Genomic DNA, 19030 nt, shown 5'->3' with positions numbered 1-19030 from the left:
TGGTTCAATCCCTATAATTCTTCCTATAAGGATTAATCATACAAGGTGATCCACTTCCGCTGAGGATCTAAACCTGATGATGCTCCGTTGTCTTGTGATACAAGAGCGTGGCAGTAGTACCCGTCAATACCTCAGGATGGAGTATCACTGTCATTGTTTAAACAACATTGTTTCGAGCATCGCTTCGAACAGCAGGTTAAAACGACCATGCTGGATAAGGTTTTGGGGGAGGAAAGAAGGGTAAGCAAATGATGGTAAGGACATTAATAAATAGAGTCCGTGATTAATTACATTGCAGTGTGGTTATATGTTTCATTTTACTAAACTACAATTATATGAACGTAAAAAGGACGTCAATGTTGTTTAAAGTGTAAATAAAAGGGGGGGAGCTCTTGGCAGCCACCATAAGAATATGTGCATTTAGATTCTCCACTGAAACAAAACAGCAGAACACTTATGTATCATAATCAACCTCATTTTCCCAATGTGCTATTTTTACCTCTGATACTATTCAGCTTTACATGAATAATTAATTTGTCACTGTTCAAAAAGTACAGAATAAATTACAGTCATTTCAACGTAAATGGTATGGATTACCTTTACATTATTGACAGATCTGTTGTCCGACCCAGTACATGTTGGGTCTACGCGAACTTATTAGGCCGAGTGTACAAACCCTCCAGCAGTTCAGTGATAACCCAGCCAAACTGTTATTCTGTGAGATTTTTCTCCCCTGGTTTAAATTGCTAACAGATAACAAGATGATGGAGGTCTGATTTCATTTTATCTTCGAGAATTACGCCATCAGATTTGAATCCTGAGGTCAAATGAGGTCACGAGTATTTGACCCGGAGTTTGACTGTGAGGGAGGGAGATCTAGAAGAAAACAGGAGTAGTACTGGTAGTAATTAGGGTCACGGACTGATATTAATGGGGTGGTGAACTGATACTAATGGGGTGGTGGACTGGTAGTTATACAGTCAAAGGAATACATAGGAACTCACTCATATAGCAACAGATCACTGGTTCCAAATGAACCTCCATGATGCAGCGGTTAGCTTTCCTGACCATGATGCATCCACGGGCCACTCACGGTCGAGTGCATAGGTTCGAATCCCAGTGGTCGATAAAATGGGCACCTGGCTCAACCTTAATGAGGGCCTCTGTTGCCCGTGCCGTCTCAGGTAACACATATAAAAAAAGTAGCGGTTTGGTAGTTATGGGAGAGCCATGAAAATGCTATTGCATTATTCCTTACACCTTCATCTCTTGCCACCTGAGATCCTTCGTCCCCAGGTTGCAGTTCAGCATCAAAACCACAACGACACTACCTGAACTTGTACAGACAGACCCCTATACGAACAGTCCCATCCCAACCATTAGAAACAGGAGCCACTAACTAACCGTAAAGTTCCTTGTGTCAAGAATGTGTGTTTAACATCCTTAATAAACTATCAGGATTTAGTCGCAATGAACAAAACCACAACCTATCATCATTACTCGTTTCTACGTCTCTCGTTCGTTATGGGTTTTTACGGCCATCGACCTATGTGGAGGGTCATTCGGCCTGTCTACGTCTTGCCATGAGAAGAAAATTCATCAAAAATATTTTGACCCGCTTGTCCGCAATGTCTACAAGTCCCAACCAGCGAGCGCCACACCAGCACACTGTGCACCAAGATTATCGCCCTTACGGCTGGAGAAGTCGGCCACATTTGCACCTGATCTCTTCCCATCTTCACGCTAGATATATGTACCATTGAAACCTAGTGAAGGCTTGATGGACAGGCTGTCCACAGCGACTGTACCCACAACAGTAAGTGGTGATCACCTACAGTGAAATACGGCCAAGTGGACCCATCACCTCTGGGCTAACCTGTCAGTTGGGCGCATTGCGGACTGGCGCCCGGAACGGTTGCCAGGTACCGCCATCCACCACTCGAGCGACTCGCATCACATTAACCCGCTTATCTCCTCCTTAATACGATTAAATACGGTCTCAGATGTGTGGATAATCTTTCAGAACACATCAGGGGTGAAATTATAACACTAACTTTCAAAACGGAGTAATTAAAGGGCTAGATATATTAAAACAGAGACAACGACAGAAAGTCTTCACTTGGAGCGGCCCTGTTGTTTCTTAACGTACTCCGCTCCTGCCAACTGTTCCTCCCGCTGAAACTCCCTCCTCCCGCATCTTAAAGATCTCTCTTTCGGCTAATTAACCGCTTGAACATGGCGGTGCGACACTTGAGGTTCAGGTCAAGGGTCAGGCCATCTTACCCTATGGTAAGAAGAAGCCATTCCGTCGTACGTCTGGATTTGAGAAACTGACAGACAGACAGAGACAGACAAACAGACAGATAGACAGAGACAAACAGGTAGACAGACAGACAGACAGACATTGAAAGAAGAAAGAACAATGAGAGTGGAAGAAGAACAAAGCGGAACAGGTAACAAGGATAAGAGAAAGTGGAAGAAGGGAGAGGGAAGATGGGAGAGAGATGGAAGGGAACAAATACAGGAGGGAAGTAAGGTCATAAAAGGTCATTAATATTCAAGATCGCCCATTTAGTTTCTCTGTTAAGGACCTTACATTAATTAGAGTGCCAGAGGGAAGGGACCGAACACTCCCTGGACATCTCAAGGAGCCACTTGGTTTGAGGTAAACATCATTTCCATCTTCCTCCAAGTTTTTCATCTTCAGTGGAAGATAAGGAGACTTTACGTTGGATTATCTGGACGTAAATTGAACTATAAGTTCTCTTGAGGAGCTTCTGGTTTGACTGATAAAGATTATGAGTAAAGAAAGCCAGAGATTAAGAGAATTAGATTATATTTTGAGCATTTTACTTGACGTAAATGAATTACATCATGTGGATCAAAAAGGAAAAAAGGAAAAAAAGAAAAGAAATTACAATTTCAATGGTATCATTCTAAAGCTATTTTTCCCCATCTATTTTGTGTGACTGTTGTTGTATGAATTGTTCGGAGACCAAAAGGCTGTTCTACAGTGATAAAGCACTTAACGATGATATCCTGTATATTCCCATTGTTTAATAACTGTATTTGTAACAAAACAGGAAATCAGATTAAATATAAATGGCATGAGAATAATGCCAGCATTAGTGAACAATACGACAAGTAACATGGAGGAATATAAACTGTAGTTAACAATACGACCAGTAACATGGAGGAATATAAACTGTAGTTAACAATACGACCAGTAACATGGAGGAATATAAACTGTAGTTAACAATACGATCAGTAACATGGAGGAATATAAACTGTAGTTAACAATACGACCAGTAACATGGAGGAATATAAACTGTAGTTAACAATACGACCAGTAACATGGAGGAATATAAACTGTAGTTAACAATACGATCAGTAACATGGAGGAATATAAACTGTAGTTAACAATACGACCAGTAACATGGAGGAATATAAACTGTAGTTAACAATACGACCAGTAACATGGAGGAATATAAACTGTAGTTAACAATACGATCAGTAACATGGAGGAATATAAACTGTAGTTAACTGTAGAGCGAGACATCCTCGTTAACATGAACACCTTTCGTAACACAGGGTCATCACCACCACACAAGTCGTCCATGAGTGTGACTGTATGTTACTTTCCCAGACCTCAGTAGCTTCGAACCAGCCTCATATACATAGGCTCTGATCCCCCATGGTTTGGTGTGGTCTTACAGCAGTAGTGGTGTCCGACCCTCAATAAAAGGGATACGGTCCACCAACATATCTTGGTTGCCTCCAACATTTGTTAGTGGCCCCCAACATATACGAGCGGCCTTCCAACATATACGAGCGGCCTTCCAACATATGCGAGCGGCCTTCCAACATACACGAGCGGCCTTTCAACATACACGAGCGGCCTTTCAACATACACGCGCGTCCTTCTAACATATACGAGCGTCCACACAGATCTCCCTCTTCGGGCAAACCAATGCAGAGGAAACTGTTGTGATTAGACTCTGCATCTGATTACCATCGCGTCACCAGTGGTTATCCTGCCTGGCCGGAGTGAAGAGGGTGAGGAGCACGGGGTGGCGGGTGAGGGGGTGAGGAGCACGGAGTGGCGGGTGAGGGGTGAGGAGCACAGAGTGGCGGGTGAGGGGGTGAGGTGCACGGAGTGGCGGGTGAGGGGTGAGGAGCACGGAGTGGCGGGTGAGGGGGTGAGGAGCACGGAGTGGCGGGTGAGGGGGTGAGGAGCACGGAGTGGCGGGTGAGGGGTGAGGAGCACGGAGTGGCGGGTGAGGGGTGAGGAGCACGGAGTGGCGGGTGAGGGGTGAGGAGGAGGAGGAGGAGGCGGGGGAGCTGAATGCCGATTACCTTGTAGGAATCACCATGGGAGAGAGACTTGAGAGTCAACATTGTCCCTCCTCCCTCCTCTCTCGCGGACAGCATATGTTAGTTAGAAAAGCTGTGTGATAGTAAGAGATTGGGGGCCTACATGAGTGTAAAACTCCCTCTCTGTAGAGTAGGAATAGGTAACACACACACACACACACACACACACACACAACACACACACACGGAGGAGAGGAGGGGGGGTTAAACAGACAAGCGTCTCATTTCACACTAAAAATAACATTACCACGTAGTTTCCCCCCCTGGTCTACACTTCGCATTAGATTATCTTGATAATTACAGAACGTCAGAATTACAAGGGGGAGGGGTGGGTTAAGTCACACCCCACGATTATTGGTGTGAGTAATTGCATGGGTACGAGGATTATCGGTCTGGATTATTATAAGGTGTGTGGAATGGTCAGTGTGGGGAGGGAGGGGGAGGAGTGGAGGGGAGGAAAGGGGGGAGGGGGGGGGGCGGATAACAGTCATACACACATCTTTTTTCTTTATGACACATTCGTAAACCTGAACACGTTCACATGTATCATATGATGAGCAACGGGTTGGATGGTGTGAGCATTCTGTACCTGTAGCTTTGTCTGTCTGTCTGTCTATGTGTTTGTCTGTTTATCAGTCTGTCAGTCTGTCCGTCACTTCAATTTCTATGTCTCTCTCTCTCTCTCTCTCTCTCTCTCTCTCTCTCTCTCTCTCTCTCTCTCTCTCTCTCTCTCTCTATTTCCAGCATTCAACTCTCCTGAGCTTGTAACATCGCTGGTGGAGAAAAGGAAATGCAGTCTCGTCGGAGAAATTTCTTGCCCTAAAGGGGTCCATCAACTCCTTACCCCTGATTGGAGCGCAGCTTTAAGGGTGGAAGATCCTCTCCTACGAAAGAGGTCCTCGGGTCATGGCCGTGGTCTCTTAACCCCGTCTCTCGCTGTCCTGTTCCCGTCTCTTCCCAGGCGTCGCCCCGTCTCTTCCAGGGTCCCTCTTACCCCGTCTGTTCTCCATCGTCGCCCCGTCTCTGCCAGTTGGGTCCTCCCCCAGCAGCAGCAGCAGGCACCCGCCATCATCCCAAGGGAATCATCAGCAGAACAAAAACATTACAATGGAGCAGGGGGGAGGACGAGGAGGAGGGGGGAGGAGGAGGGGGGAGGAGGAGGAGGAGGAGGAGGAGGAGGAGGAGGAGGAGGAGGAGGAGGAGGGGTTCCCTTGCTCGTCATCACTTGCTGATATTGGCAGCCAGGCCGGAGCTGTGCTGACCCCGCGGAAACCTTCGCACGCCCTCTTATCCCTCCTTTCCTCTCCCATATCCACCAATGAGAAGACACTACGAGGTAAGGGGCGAAGATTTGAGTGGCTGAATGGCCATTCGATGGGATGGCTGGATGGTATATCATAAGCCAATCACAGCCTATCATCTCACCCTTCGACAGTCAATGACGGGAAGTAAGAAGAGGAAGAAGACGTCTCATTCATCATTCATTCATCTTCATCTCGCACTTCAGTAGATGATTAGGTTCAGTCTGTACGTGATATTGATTAGAAAAGTCAAAACATCAGAACCTTAAATAAGTGTTGATTTTTATCATTTATGAATATCCTTCCTCTTGTGCAAAGCTTGTAATGTGGTGTATAGTTGGACAGGACTAGTCTACGAGCTGTCGGTTCGTGGGGTTGTGAGTTAAAAGGCTTTCCTAAGGAATGGGATATATTAGAAAGGTCATGAACCCCTGGGAATCCCCAAGTCTGTGTGTCTGTCATCGCCAAAGCAACGAGGACCGTTCTAAGTCATAGGGTTTCATGGTTTCGAATCCCGCCTCGATAATCCTACAGTCGAACCCAGTAGACAATCGCGCCACCTAGACAACCCAGCCACTGACTCACCCAAATACCGATAGAGGTAGGTGAGGTATCTGGCCCCAAGGAGCGTCACCTGAAGTGTGGGAGGGTCAGCAATTTTGGGGTAAAGGAAAGTTTTACATTACTGTCTTGATGACTATGTGACTGGCAGCTGTATAGAGCGTGTGTATGTGTGTGTGTGTGTGGGAGATGTGCAAACCTCATGACACGAGTGTCATCATTAAACAGATCCAGTGTATCACCAAAAACCAGTGAGCTTGCCTCTCATGACCTCATTCCCTCCCTCACAAGGACTCTGCTGTTGCTACTGGTCATGTTGCCAGACTTTACTAATACGACACCTCCTCATAATCACACAAACTCCTCACAATCGCCTCTCGAATCCTTCCTGATACCTCACCTCTACATAGATGCCTTGCTAATACGCCACCTCCTCATAATCACACAACCTCCTCATAATCGCTTCTCAGATCCTTCCCGATACCTCATCTCTAACACAGATATCTTCCTAATACGCCATCTCCTCATAATCCCTTCCTCTACTCCTTCCTAATACACCACATCCTCATACTCGATTCCCTAATCTTCTCTAATACACACCCTTCTTATAATCACCTCTGTAATTCTCCCTCACATACCACATCCTTATACTCGACTCCCTAATCTTTTCTGATACACCATCTCATCATAACCTCATCCCTGATCCTTGCTAATACACCACCACCTCATAAATGACTTAATAATCTGTTATAATACATCACGTAATTTCCTGTTAATCAACTGCTTCCTTAATCTGTCGTGTGCCCTTAATTTGCACTGCGTCTTAGACTGATTCACCTAAATCCGGGACGCAATCTAACCATTTCTCTATCTGTCTTGCACCATGGTATCATATACCTATCACTATAATACAACCCGTGATTAATCCCTTTCGTGTCTTTATTAAGTCAGTCTCTCCTTTCCCAGGTATGACCTGTCTTCAGTCATCTTCATTCATTCATTCACATAAAAATCCCTTGAGTAAGATATTCGTTCTAGAATTCTTCGTTTCCTTTTTGCGTTCCATTATCTTGCAATGGAACCTCACGTTGGCTCCTTGAATGTAGCCGTTCAATATCTCATATGTTTTATCGTCTGTAATTTCTCGTATGACGTTTCTCATAGTCATATTTTCCTTACGAACGTCCACTCCTTGTTCATATGTGTTGTTTGTTGGGTAATTTCAGGCTTAGATTGATTTCAGAATTCTTTCATTCTTGTCCTTCCTTGGAAGTTGTTAAACAGTCCTGATGCATGTGTGTTATATTTTATTATATTATATATTCTGGAGGGGTATTTCATATATATATATATATATATATCTATATATATATGTCACTAACGCCAAGATATATCAACATCTTGACTGAACTTCACTGACTCGGGGTTCTAAAGAGACACCCCCTCAATGAACAGAGCTCTGAAGTTCAGCGGCACTTTTCTGAACAGCAGACTGAAGTAGACTTCGCCTCAGTGGTTGTCCACGGGACATACTTGATTGGGTGTGAGTTACCGAGTAGGACACAACAGTAACCTACAACCATAACCCACTCGTACCTCCTCGCCAGGGACCTCGGGATGAGGGACAAGTTACCAGCCAAGAAGTTACACTTTTCACCAACAACGGTTCACCATTTTTGTCCCACACCGAAGATAATATCCAGGAACTTGTTCGTGCCTTCCACTAACACCAAGACAAGAAAGTCTCCCTCCACAAGACACTCACACAGTCTTTACGACCATGCCTTCACCATGGCTATTCCCAGCCCGCCCAGAGTTTTCCTCGCCTTAATACGAGAACATCGTAATATATCAGTTATTGACTTTATCTCCCGATAGCTTAATACTGGTCATATTTATTGGTCATTAATGGCGGGAGACTCCGGGCGGGGATGAAGCAGTTCTTCCTCAGTAATGACGCTTATTGAGTGCCTGTAAGTTATGTAGTCTTAATATTGCCTGCATCGCCGCCTTGGGTGTTGCCTTGTATAAACCTTCCTTCTTTAGTCTCCTCCTCCTCCTCCTCCTGCTGGTCCTCAGGAACTGAAGCCTTTTCACCTTACCTCTGACGGCTGGCTAACCCTCAGGGTCATAAGCTCACGTCATTATACACAAGGGTTGTACCGTCGTGTTATGTGGTGCATGTTTACAGTTCCAGGGAGAGAGGTTTTGTCCCATCGGTGGTCCAGTGGCACCATGTCCTACTGTTGTTCTCGGTAGCCTGAGTTCGACTCTCGGGCGCGGAATGGCATAAGTGTTTAGACTTATAACCATGAACACAAGTACAAACACTCAACACAAAAGCAAGACAAGAAACACTATCACATCTCTGGCTTACTGTTACTCTTACCTGACGGAGGAAAACACGAAGCTGTGGATGGCATAAGTACCCTGAAGGAAGTGGAGGGAAGACTGTGGAATGGCTGGAGGGTACTGCAAAGGAGGGAGCTGTATCAATCGATGGTGAAGGGCCTGTATCTGCTGTAGATGGAGGGCCTGTAGCTATAGTAGCTGGAGGGCCTGTGGCTACAGCAGCTGGAGGGCCTGTGGCTACAGCAGTTGGAGGGCCTGTGGCTACAGCAGCTGGAGGGCCTGTGACTACAGCAGCTGGAGGGCCTGTGGCTACAGCAGCTGGAGGGCCTGTGGCTACAGCAGCTGGAGAGCCTGTAGCTACAGCAGCTGGAGGGCCTGTATATATTACAGCTAGAGCAGCTGCTTCAACTGATAACGTCCGTCCAATGTAGCAGTTCTTTATCCTTCCATCGGAAAGGAGGCAAAAAAGCAGTGCGCTCTGACCGGTCACACTACTGGGAGACGGAACGGAGAGGAGGAAAATAAAACACTTCTCTTCCCAAAGGACCGCCGACCACCTGTGTCACCGACCACCTGTGTCGACGACCACTTGTGTCGACGACCACCTGTGTGTGCCCTACCATCGTCTGTTTATTTCACCAGAGGGGAAAAAAAAAGTTGACATAAATCGCGTTTAACTTTCGGTCGCCATCAGGCCATATGTATTGAGGGCGACAGCAGGAGTAATGCTATGGTGCAGGTGTGACCCTAACTAAATGGTGTGTGTGTGTGTGTGTGTGTGTGTGTGTGTGTGTGTGTGTGGTGTTTTCCTGAGTTTCATAGCTGAACTATTGAAGGTACGGATAATTGCCCTTGGTGTTAAAGGATACATGATAAGAATGATAGGAAAAATTTACACATTTTGTTCGAATCCCTTTCAAAGCACAACAGACTGATGATCAAGAAGATACAGAGATCTTGGTTCCTGTAAACACTGGGAAGGATCTATGGCGTCTCTCTCTCTCTCTCTCTCTCTCTCTCTCTCTCTCTCTCTCTCTCTCTCTCTCTCTCTCTCTCCTACCGATAATTCCTTGTTTCCTTCCCACACACCGCCAGTGTATGTGATACTATCCTTCAACTCCTTCTACTACCCTCTCCCTCACTTTCCCCCAGACCCACAGTAAGGAGGTAAGTGGCAGAAATCATAGTGATGAGTGGCCAGGATAACCCATGATTGGCCTCGTCTGTCTCCTCGCGACCCAGGCTGGCCCCACCACCACCCTTTGGTCACTATCCTCCCAGCCATCTGTGCCTCCTGATGGTGGGGTGCCGTAGATGGGTGTTGGTGGGGAGGTGTAGCTCCCTGCCTCCTGATGGTGATTGGGGGGTGCCCTAGACGGGTGTTAGTGGGGGTGTGGCTCCCTGCCTCCTGATGGTGGGGTACCGTAGATGGGTGTTGGTGGGGAGGTGTAGCTCCCTGCCTCCTGACGGTGGGGTACCCTAGGAGGTGCTGGTGGGGGTTCGTCCCCCAGCAGATAATCTCGTAATGGGACATCAGGTCTTGTGTTATCTGTTCTTCCCGTGTATCCTAACGACCCCATAAACCTCTGTACCATCCATTTTCCACCTCATCATCCCCCAGCCTCCCCCAGAAAAACCACAATCCCTCCACCCTATTCCCCACCCTTCATCCCCTGAGGGGGCTCCCGTAACCAGCAAGGTTTAATAAATTGTTTCCTTAATGAGGTTTACATTAGACTCAGCCAAGCAAGACATTAATGTTTCAATTTCGCCAGACAGGTTAGATGGTGGTGGGTGGCTCAGGTGGCGGTGGTGGGCGGCTGTGGCTGAGGTGGTGATGGGTGGTTGAATCGAGGGTGGTTGTGGATTTCTGAAGTGGTGGTGGTGGTAGGTGGCTGAGGTAGTGGCGGGAAGGCTACGTTGGTGGTGGCTGAGGTGGTGGTGGTGGTGACGACTGGCTGAGATGGTGGTGGAGGTAGGGCGGCTGAGGCGGCGGTGGTGGTGGTGGTGGTAGGAGAGGAGTTGAGACTCCGGCAGTGCCAGACTTACTGTTTCCTGTTCCTGATATGTGTGTTGGGCCGGGGACCTCCACGGACAGGACGCTGAGGCTGTAACTCTCCTCGCTACACTGACTCTCTCTCTCTCTCTCCCTCTCTCTCTCTCTCTCTCTCTCTCTCTCTCTCTCTCTCTCTCTCTCTCTCTCTCTACGTAGTTCGTCGGCTGTAGATAGCAGCCGCCCAGGGTAGCACTATCGTCCCTACTGGGATGTAGCAATGTGGTGCCTGGAACGCTCCCACACCTTCCATGTCTCTCATGACAATAGGCCAGCACTCTGTGTACCTGTTTTCCACCTCCACTCCTCATGCTATGGCTACACAATCATGTCCCCGAGTGGTGCACTTAACCAGGTCCCCGATGCTGTGTCCTCACTCACCCCCACCTACACATGTCCTCTCTTCTTCTTTCCGTTCAATGTTCCATCTCTTTCCATTCCTGTGCGCCTTACACCTCCCACTTTTGGCCTCATTTTCATACTTCTTCCTTCGCCTTGCCTTCATTTCCTTCATTCTTCCTCCACCTCCTTTTCTTTATTTCCCTTTGGATCTCTCTTTCTCTCTCTCTCTCTCTCTCTCTCTCTCTCTCTCTCTCTCTCTCTCTCTCTCTCTCTCTCTCTCCTATTCCCATGCAAATTACCTCCCCCTTCCCCCCTCAATGCACCCTCTGTTCCCCAGCTGGGGCATTAAGCTCACTAACACACACAGTGCGACTTAACAGCCCTATTTGCATTTGTGAATTATACGGTAGTTTGCTCGTTAGGAGCGATTCGGAACAATGGGTTGATATCATGTGACTGGGGGGAACCATGTCGCCTCGTCTGCAACAAGCTTGTCCGGGATGGTCGACCCTAGGATTCGATGGTAATGATAAAATAAACCATCACTGTTGGTGTGGGAATGTGAGACGGAAAAATGTGCTATCCCACATTAATGGCGTCTCCCACGGTAACAGCAATTTCACACACTGATTATAATCTAAGGAAAAAAATGCTATAATGAGTAACATTTCCCATAGTAATAGCATTTTCCCATATAGATCATCCCCTCCCAAAGTACAAACTCTTACACTAATTACCCCTCTCCCACAATGACAATACTTTTCCACTTTAACTAATCCCCTCCCACGGTAAAGAGGAACGTATCCCACAGTAACGACCTCCTTCCATCGTCTGAATACCCTCTCACATCAACGACTCTCTCCCACATTAGCAGAATCTCTCCACAAGACCGACTCCCATATCCACCACACGTAAGGACCCCTTACTCTCTCCCACGGTAATAACTCTCCTCCTCACCAGCAAAGATCCTTCCACTTCTCCCACATATACGTGCCTTCATACCTCTCTCCCCTCACACCTTAAAGGGGTTTCTCTCCCATACACCTTCCCTCCACTCCCACTGTAAAGATCCCCCCCTCCTCCCCGGTCCTTTCTCTTACACTAACGACCATCTTTCCTCTCCCACAGCAACTCCTCCAGGTGAGCCTACGACCTTCCCTCACCTCCCATGGTAAAGACATCCTTGCCTCTGAGCTACGACTCAATCCTACTCTCCCAGTGCCATTCCTTGACTAATTGCCATTTCAAAACACTGTGAAAAAATTGTAACACCAACACAGGACTGTAGTCGACCTTATCAATCGACAATCGAGTGTCGACTGATGGAGGAGGATTAGGAGAAGCGATGGTCTATCTGTAAACCCCGCAGAGTCCCGACATGAGGGATTGAAGTCATTGTCACACACACCACTCCATGGTGAAGCCTTCTCGATACATGTTTACCATTCTATACTTTTCACCATCTTATACTCTCCCTTCTACACCTTCCATCACATCCACCCTCAGCCACAAACTTACCCAACACTATCATCACATCACTCAGCGTCATCTGGAGCTCAGGAGTGAAACTAACCCTGCTGATCGAAATGGTAACTGAACCTGACATAGCAACTGGGAGTGTAATGTGACCTGGAAATGAATTTGGATTTATGGAGGATATCGAGACGAACTGTTAGAAAAACCAGGTCAAAAACAACAACCAGTTGAGTCTCTTTGTCACCATCTGGTCATGGAAGACTAGACACACTCAACCACCTCCTGTCTCATCTCCCTGCTATTCTCTCTCCCTTGTCTCCCTATTCTCTCATTTGTTATTCCTTCTTTCTCCTTCCTTGCTCCCAATTTTCTCTCCTCGCACTTAAACTTCTTTTTGTCCTCCTCCACCTCCTCCTCCACCTCTCTTCTCCCCTCCACCCATCGTAACAACCAGTAAAGAGGTGGTTGGGTCGTTACCATCGAGCCTCATCACCTTCCCTCACCCAGGAGTGGATGTCACCCCCGCCTAAGTGGCTCAGGTGATACTCGTCCCTCCTCCAGACACTAACTGCCCCCACCACGTAAGGGATCCTCGCAAAATCCTTATAACACGAGAGAGAGAGACGATTCCTGCCATCCTTCCAGGCACCTAAATCCTTTAACAGTCTTTTGTTCTTTCCTTAAACAATTACTTTAAACGTTAATGCGAATTACAATGGTTAAAACCGAAGTACATTTTAGGGTAAACTGAAAAGTATAAGGTTACATATACTGTGATATAAGGCAAGTAATTCCACGTTATGTCGTGGTTAGTAAACTGGTTTCATGACGTGCGATAGGCTTGTTTTAGACATTGCAATGAGAGGGAGTATATCCTTATCCTGCGATGACCTACGACGAAGGGTTTTGCCCTCAGCGCAAGCACGTCTAGAGTGAAGAATACAGAAAGTCGTGTGAGTTACGTGTTGTTATCAACCCAACATAAATTCTCTCTCGTCATTATCTGTATCTTACGTTTCAACCAAAAGGCCACGATCGGGGTATGACCTTGCCCAGACTATGTCATTCGTAAGCAACTGGAGAGCGAAACAAATTACCGTAGCTGAGGTAAGGTAGGTCTACCACAGCTATCAACATTCCAGCTGAATCGGAGCGACCTGGAGAGGAAGAAGCTAAGGAGCTTAGCTTAGCTTCAAGGCCAGTGTCTGTGTGCCGAACCATTGCTATACCCAGAATGATAAGGAAAATGACGATAGTTTTGTGTATTTTTGCTGTGGTGTGTTCTGGTGTGTGACAGGAGGTGCGGGTAAGACCAGGTTCGGATACTTGAGGTGGCCGGCTATGTTCGAGAACACACGAGGGGAAAGCTACGAAACTCGGCGACCACAAAATTCGTGCACGAATGCCTTCATATATATATATTCTGGTTATTCGTCACCTTGTCTGATCTGAGGACGTTAAATGAGGTTTCGAGTCTTTCATTGCATCCTAACCCCAAGATAATTAGCTCTTTAAGATGTAGTCCCTTAGGAGCTGGATTCTTTGCAATCCTCATGGACTTTTCGACTGTGTCTGTGGCGTCTTTGATATGCGCCATAGTATTTTCTTGACCACTGATTATTTGCATCCCACGGTCCTGTGTTCTTCCAAACCACCTCGTGATGGATTTAAGGAATTGATTCTCTCTCTCTCTCTCTCTCTCTCTCTCTCTCTCTCTCTCTCTCTCTCTCTCTCTCTCTCTCTCTCTCTCCTCACTACCGCATCATCCCTCCCTCCTTCCCTCCCTCCCTCTAACGTCTCCATCACTCCCCCTCCCCCACTCCCCTCCCCTCCTTGAGGCCAGCACGCGATGATAAGATTACGCGTTGAGGAGGCAAGAGGGAAGGGCGTCAGCGGTCAGATAAGCCGCGGTATCGGCCTCTTATCTCACTTTCTATCTGCTTTATGCCCGCCAGGGTTGCCAAGGGCGCGTTCAAACCCCCTTTCCTAAATTTCCTCTCAGAGCAGCGTTGCAAAGTCCGTGTTATGCCCCATGCACAACGCTTCATCGCTAATCATTAAATTGAATCCCAATTCGTCCCTTTATATAAGGATCGGGGATCTCTTACTGGGCCAGTCCCAAAGTAGAAGTCGGGGCGACGAGGACACCACAATGGCGTGGGAGACTCAACTCCTCGCAGCCCCCCAACACTAGTTAGACTAGAGGCTAACATGGGTTGTAACTTTCGTGTGACAGAGGAGCCAGACGCGCCTCCCAGGTTCGAATCCAACCCGTGGTGTATATACATTTGACCTTACATATATATATATATATATATATATATATATATATATATATATATATATATATATATATATATATATATATATATATATATATATTTTATATTTTATTATACTTTGTCGCTGTCTCCCGCGTTTGCGAGGTAGCGCAAGGAAACAGACGAAAGAAATGGCCCAACCCCCCCCCCCCATACACATGTATATACATACGTCCACACACGCAAATATACATACCTACACAGCTTTCCATGGTTTACCCCAGACGCTTCACATGCGTATATATATATATATATATATATATATATATATATATATATATATATATATATATATATGATGTGATTATTACACGAAAGTGCACTTGGGAACTTATCGTGTTTCATTTTCCTCGTGGACTCATAGGAATATATATATATATATATATATATATATATATATATATATATATATATATATATATATATATATGTATTCACGGTAACAGAACAATAACAACTGAACTATCACCACACTTGTTACAATTGTTAGCTCCCCGACCCCGTGAGAAATTACTGGTAACAATTCTTTTTTCAGTAATGCCTCACCACCAGTGTTGCCAATAACTTAAGGGGCGATGGGAAGGGGGGGGGTAGGGGGGTCTGAACGCTGGTTGTTTCTCTCACTAAATCATCTGCACTACCGGGCGTCCGATTATTTACGGGGGGAGAAATCTATCAACGGATCTGTTATGTAGGGTTGCCCAGGGCGTCGACAACCGCGTTAGGAAAACAAAATAAGACGAAATGAATAAAGAAAAAAAAAAAAGGTTGATAAAACGAAGGTTGCTGAATATGATTCTGGAGGGATGAATGACGAAGGATGGTTGAGGAAACGTATGAGAGAGAGAGAGAGAGAGAGAGAGAGAGAGAGAGAGAGAGAGAGAGAGAGAGAGAGAGAGAATAATCAACTCCAGAAAGACGGGAAACATGTTGGAGTAAATATGAGGATAAGATACAACTAGAGACCCATTTAAAAAAAAGAAATAACACTAAAAATAGACCAAGGAAGACGTGTAGTGCTGCAGGGAACCAATAAATAATATGAGCGGTTGAGAGTAATACATCTGAAGTATAGTCTCTCTCTCTCTCTTTCTCTCTCTCTCTCTCTCTCTCTCTCTCTCTCTCTCTCTCTCTCTCTCTCTCTCTCCCGCGAGGTCGACCATCCAACAGAAAACGGCGTCAAATCCTAAACTTAAGTTCTCTTCAGGAGCGGAGCTAAACGCCAGTCCACAAGAAGCTATCAACACCTGTTTATGTCCACCGAAAGACCTTCCTCTGAAATTACTAACATAAATACAACCACAACAATGGTTATTATGGCTAAGGAGCATCGTTACCCTCCTACCTGCACCAGTGTTTAAGTTGTTACGGGTTGTGACAACCATATATGTTGTTGCCTGGCTTCGAGAGGAGTTGTACGAGTGTGTGTGTGTGTGTGTGTGTGTGTGTGTGTGTGTGTGTGTGTGCGTGTGTGTGTGTGTATTTCTAGATGGTAATTTCCCCACCAAACGTAGCAGTATATGTCAGGTTCCGCTCTGTCGACCGCCTCATTCTCCCTCCCGCCACTAGCCCTGCTCACCAGCGTCGATCGGTCGAGTGAGAGGCGCCTGCCTGATCGACAGGTCCATGATGGCTCTCACAGGTGACGCGGCCATGGTGACGGGCCCGGCTGGTCTGCCCCCTCACTTAACCTTTTATTACGTCATATCTGACATAGTTTTGACCAATCATTTTAACGGCAGAATGTTGCACCAGCTATTGATTGGCCTGGGTTAACGCATGGCAGGCATTCACAGAGGCTGCTTGATATGGACGGTGATGAAAAATGGCTCCACACAGAGTTTCTGCTCAATCTGTATTTGATTTCGTCATCAAGTAAAGCCATTTTTGGTTCACACACTCTCGCTGACTCGTCCATCATCAGGTAAAGCCATTTTGGTTGACTGACGCGGCCGTACGTGTAGACTTCCTGTTTTCCTCCCTGATATACCGCATATTTCAGCAATATATCTTCCCCCGGGAGCAAGACCCTCAGCTCCTCCTGGCAGAGCGGACAATATCTATCTTCAGAAGTCAAGAAAACTCGGGACCCCTGATCTCGTCGCCTTCGCTTCACAACACCGCTTTTGGTTGACGGCGTTTGTCTTCTGTTCTCACGGCGATTCACGCCGTTGAAAAAGACGATCTAAGACGATGATGGTATTGATAAAAACTGATAACGCGTCCATTTTGAACACAATTATCATTTATTAAGAGGCGAGGTTGGCGGAGGGTGCTACGGGCCAACTTATTTTCCTTCCTTACTCTCGAAAGTCAGTTGAAGGAAATCAATGAGAAACTGAGAAATGTTCCCTTTACGTTGGCACCAGTGACCCGGCCAGCCGAGAAATATGAGACAGTCGGGATAAGGGTTCGGCCGCCTGTTGATCAGACTGGCTGATGCTCCTCCTCCTCCTCCAACCCATCTGGAAAGCATCAGATCCTCCTCGCGAAATCGTTCATCTTGGTAAAGAAAAAAATATATAGTTGGAAACTTTTCCTGGATGGGATCGAAATGCGACATGAGAGATTTTTTGTTTCAGAGTTTTTGTGGAATATGTAACTGGCGTTAGAGTAAAGGATTCAGGTATATTATTGTTCTGGATGTTGTGGTGGGTAATGTGATGGTTTCTAACCTCCTATGTCTGGCAATGAATGTCTATTAGTACGTCTACCCCTCTAGTTGATTGACTTTATTGAACATCATCTATTTTCATGTTTGTTCTTTCCCTTTCTCAATGAATAATATACTCTCGTATGTGTGTGTGTGTGTGTGTGTGTGTGTGTGTGTGTGTGTGTGTGTGTGTACATATATCAAATCTGCAGAAGACTTACCCAAATACTGTAAGAGGCGTCACATTTACAGACTACGGCTCAGCCGGCTCAAACTATTCTCTCTCTCTCTCTCTCTCTCTCTCTCTCTCTCTCTCTCTCTCTCTCTCTCTCTCTCTCTCTCTCTCTCTCTCCCCCTCTTCCCGACCAGCTACACTGAGTCCATAAACCCGTTACAGAAAATGGAACAGAGGCTACGTCTACCAGCTCTCACTCCGTGCTACGTTCTCGTCTCCTCTCCCCTCAACCTCTCCCTTCTTTACACCGCCTTTGACCACTACCCTTACCGGCTATACATTAATTCATCGTTATTAATCATTTATCACCCATTGATCAACCATTTGTGTCCCTATGAGACTGTTGGTTAATCATCAGTTGACACACGACGTTCGTGGGAGCCGGATTTTGGGGGGAAACTATCTTAAAAGGAAAGGGAGACTTGGTAGGGAATTTATGACCGAGTTCCTCCATCTATAATGATGTTTAGCGGTAAATGAAGGGGGTTGCCTAAATCAATTATAAGGAACGAGGTTCATTAAAGTTAATAAAAGCGGGTTCTAATCCCCACCAGCTCCGTCAAGCTGTACTAAGTCGCCTTCAAATGATAACCCGCTCCGAACGCGAGAGATATTTACGAGAACTTTATATTTAGTCTTGGGTTATTTTTCACAGCTCGACCCGAGTTCCCTTTTAGTTACGCTGATTATTTATCGTCAAATGTGCTTTTAACGAAGCTGTAAGTTGTATGACATCACTGTATACTGATCTGTTTTTAGTTTGTAGCGAATCCTTGCCTTAATTTGTTCTGCTCTAAAGGAACAGTGATTATTATCCTAAAGGAACGCAAGTTATGTGTTAATCTCTTATAAATGAAGATTTCATTCGTGGATTGTGTACGAAAAAATACAAAAAGGTTAGATTTTTTTTCCTCCATTTGATACCAGGTGATGAACTGGACGAGTCTAGAGGAGGGAGAAGAGACAGAGAAAGAAAGAAGAACAATATGGACAGAGAAGAAGAATGGGAAGGGTTTAGAGAAAGGAAGAGACGGAAGGGAAGAGGGACAGAGAAGGAGAAAATGAGGGTAAAGGATAAGGAGACGGGGAGAGAGAGGGAAGGGAGAGGTAAGAGAGTGGGGAAGGGACAGAACACAGAGAGAGATGGGGAAGGATAGAAGACAAGAAGACAGAAGAGATAGTTTAGTTATGAGAATGCAAAGGAAGTGGAAGGCAATTGTCTGCCACTTGGGGTGAAGACAAGATGATTCGAAGCAAATGAACCAGAGTCTGCGGTGGATTATGTCTCTATGGTCGGGAGGGATGGGTTATAGGGCAATGAGGATGGTAGATATTGTGGGAGGAGGGATAGGTGGTGGTATA

The 19030-nt window shown here is 46.1% G+C and overlaps 1 long non-coding RNA gene across 1 annotated transcript in view; it reads right to left on the bottom strand.

Annotated features, from left to right (window-relative positions):
* Positions 1–19030, bottom strand: part of LOC139762042 (uncharacterized) — a 327050-nt gene that overhangs the window by 151507 nt on the left and 156513 nt on the right. The window lies entirely within an intron of this gene.

Source organism: Panulirus ornatus, chromosome 42 (assembly GCF_036320965.1).
Source record: "Panulirus ornatus isolate Po-2019 chromosome 42, ASM3632096v1, whole genome shotgun sequence".
NCBI lineage: Eukaryota > Metazoa > Arthropoda > Malacostraca > Decapoda > Palinuridae > Panulirus > Panulirus ornatus.
The sequence above is the reverse complement of the archived record's forward strand: the minus strand, read 5'-3'. Positions and strand labels throughout refer to the sequence as shown.